At 40.4% G+C, this 3,475-nt stretch overlaps 1 long non-coding RNA gene across 1 annotated transcript; it reads left to right on the forward strand.

Annotated features, from left to right (window-relative positions):
* Positions 1-1,801: 1,801 nt before the first annotated feature.
* Positions 1,802-3,165, forward strand: LOC138110859 (uncharacterized). The gene is made up of 3 exons (XR_011151118.1): positions 1,802-1,834; positions 1,926-2,125; positions 2,569-3,165. It is a non-coding gene; the product is annotated as an uncharacterized lncRNA (long non-coding RNA).
* The last annotated feature ends 310 nt before the right edge of the window (positions 3,166-3,475 follow it).

Here is a 3,475-nt window from a genome sequence, read left to right on the forward strand (position 1 = left end):
TACATCTATTTATACTGTAACTCCCTTGACTTGAACTGGCAGATGATCATAGATACCACAGTACAAAATTCAACTGGTGTAATTTGAGAAGAAATTTTGGAGATTGAAAATACCCTTTAATTTTCCCCTTAGAAGAGCCCAGAAAAGGCATTTGGTGCAATCTCCTACCTCTCAAAAGCAACACAGTTGCAAGTGATGGATTTGAATGGAAGTCCCAACAGAAATATATGTCTCCAGTACTGCAGAACTGTTGAGATAAAAATCTGACAAATTTCCCAATTTTGTTAGGTTCTAGTAAGGCTGCCAAAATGTGCAAAACTTGAAAAATCAAGGATTTTCTTTCTTGTGTTTTTATACAAGTCAATAGCTCATCCCATTTGATCCAAGAGAACTTTTATGGGAGCATTTTGAGATTCCAGGATGAGGTAAAAGTGTGACCACATGTAGTTGTGCTGGAGAGCTCTGCCTTTTGTATTCAGTGATTTTTACCAGCACTTACAAATCTTGTTGCATTTTATTGCACAATTGATTTTAAAATATGTATATGTCCAGGGGCTCTTTCCTATGATCATTGGTGAGAAACATCCCTGAAGTGTTTCACGAAGAGGCAAAGTGTTCAGGGCTCTTCACACACAGAGTTAATTTTCTTCTTAAGAAGAAAACACCAGGTCTTAAGGGGTTTTAAATGCACGGGTGACAAGAAAGACAAAACCAATGGCCAGAAGCCGAAGCCAAGATGAATCCAAATGAGGAGATTTTAATAGTGAGTCAGTCATCCAGAGAAATGACGATTTGCCAACTCTTAATGTCTTCAGAGAGAGAGTGTGCCTTTCTAGAAGATGTGCCACACTAACAGTACAGTTTATTCAAAAGTGGGTTAATTGTGTGAAGTATAATGACTTGTAAAATAAAAGCTGTATCAGAGGATCTGCCTAATGGTCCTTTGCCTTTAGTTTTGTGAGGTTTATCTTAAAAGGGTATTGCTTTTCTTTTAGTTTTTCCAGCTCTTGCACAGAGTAGGTCAAAGAATTTTAATTCCATTCCTTACAGATTTCTACCTGGAAAATGAAGCCATTGAGCAAAGCATAAGTCATAACAGCAACTGTGAAGTGATAACAGTTTGCAGTTAGTGCTCAGCCAGTGGGAACTAATTCACTCATTCACAAAGCTACAAAGCTGCTGTCAGATGGCATTTTTTTGTCGCTATCAAACAGATTGTGATTAGATCCACTGACAAAGGTGAATGGTTTGATAGTCATAATTTAATCCTCTTCTATCAATTCAGCAAGACAGTCTCTAAATCACACAGTCCATTTTTTGTGAGGTTATCCTGAATTTATAGTCAAAACCATTGCCACAACATTTGGAAATGCATATTGCTAGGTGGTTGTTAGAGTGCAGTTCATACCTGTGTGTGTACCTAACCTGAATGGCCTCTCTGCCAAAGGTGTGTAAAATTATCTCTGTATGTACCTGTACATACACATGTATGGAATTAATAAATATGGAAGTGAACAGAAGAGTGCTGGTGGTGGAACATGAGCATGTGGATGTCTGGTTTGTTCAGTACTGTTTCTGTGAGTCATACACATCTGTGCACAAGACGCTACTGCCTCCTGCTCCTCTTATGTATCTTCATGAAGACTCATAACATTGACATGGTATCTGCAAGAGAAGCTCAGGGAGTCAGTGGGTGCCCTGTTACCAGGTGATACTTGTCAAGACCTTGTCTTCCCCATTCAGGTGTGTTCTGAGACTTAAAACACAAATAGTGACACACACACAGAATGCTATCAGGATCCTTCACTCAATTCAGAGCACCTGAATTTGAGAAGTCTGGATATTAGTTTGGCTTTGGCTGTGTCTTAGGGCATATGTGATCATATATAAGTCACTTAATTTCTCTGAATTTATCTTATTTATAGGACTGGATGCTCTTGGTTTACTATGCCCTACTTCTCCCAGCTCTTGTGAACTGCTACATTCGTGTGTCTTCATGTGGAAGCAGTTTCAGGAAAGCTATGTGGTTTCATTATTGCCTATACAAACAGAAAGCCATGCCTGTATTTTGGCTGGTAAAAGTGAAGCAACAGTGATCAGAGTTTTTATCTGTGCATGGTTTAAGGTAGGCTATAGGATATATCCATCTTCAGTTCTTTTTTATGTCTTCTTTTTGAGCATCTCAGTTGGTACTGCACGTGCTAAACCCCTCTGTGCTCACCAGGAATGGTTCCAAAGTTCTTAACCTAAGGCTGTCAGTGCAGGGAAATGGTGTAATCTCCCCAGATTATGGAAGGGGTTACAAACCATGTACCAGAAATTCTCAGATTTCTTCTCACTGCTCTTGCAAAAGATATTTGCTTAAAAGTCCCTTTGCCTGCCAGGAAGAAAATCTGGGGGAGAGATGAAGTATGTTTTTGCTCCAGCAAAAGGTGGAAGCAACCTAAGAAAATATGCTCCAGTTATATCCTAGAGGTGAAAGGGCCAATAAAACAAACAAATAAAGTAGTGCTTATTGCTTTGAGAAATCTCATCATTTCTGAGCTGATTTCAATGATTTTTCAACAGGTGCTGCCACAGGGATGCTCTGCCTTTCCTGAACAGATGATATATCAGTTTAAAATCAGTTCCCAGCTGATAGGGAAAGGATTGCAATCTGCTTAATAGTGCCATTGCTGCAGACAAGTAGACGTCATTTCTGAAGGAAAAATATTGGGAACACAGCTATTTCCTGAGACCAAAGGAGACAGACAGGCCTGCAGCCACTGGTTATATCTGGGAGCACCATGTCGTGTGTGCAGACTTCACCCCACAACAGTGGCCTTGAGTGCACAACCACAGCCAGTGTCAGCTCTCACCTCATGCATTTTATGTGCTGTAGAAGCCACGGCTTTATCCCCGCCCTGGTTCTCAACTCCTGCCAGCGCAGCTTTCTCGGGAAGCTGGAGCAGCAGCACACAATGCACAATATAACACCTCTCTCCCTGTTTCTTCCTACAGACCAGCCATTGAGCACTGGTCAGGAGCCACTAGCACCCAGTTCAAACAATGTAAATTCTATGAGAACTCATTGTTTTTATAAAGATCGCATGCAATCTGTTGCCAAGCAGCCTACGCAAATATTTAAAGCCTGCCTCTTTCTTCACACAGTTTAAAAACAAAACAAAACAAAAATAACAAGAGCTTTTACTTTGTAAAGGCTGAGGCGGAATTAACCTTTTCCTGCACAAGTACCAGACACTGAGATGATGGAATTATTGACATATGCATGCGTTCCAAGGGAATTACGCTGGAGAGGACTTGATTTGGAGGCTGGATGTGTATTTATATATGTATGGCTATATATTTTGACAGTACAAGATAGGTCTTTCCAAGTCCCTCTTTTCTTGAGAGGTAGCATTTTTCTGGCTAACCCTAATGTAATCTGGCTAACCTGATTTCTAAGGATCACCTCACCCCAATTATCTCCAGGGTC

This window comes from Aphelocoma coerulescens, chromosome 5 (genome assembly GCF_041296385.1).
Source record: "Aphelocoma coerulescens isolate FSJ_1873_10779 chromosome 5, UR_Acoe_1.0, whole genome shotgun sequence".
NCBI classification, from domain to species: domain Eukaryota; kingdom Metazoa; phylum Chordata; class Aves; order Passeriformes; family Corvidae; genus Aphelocoma; species Aphelocoma coerulescens.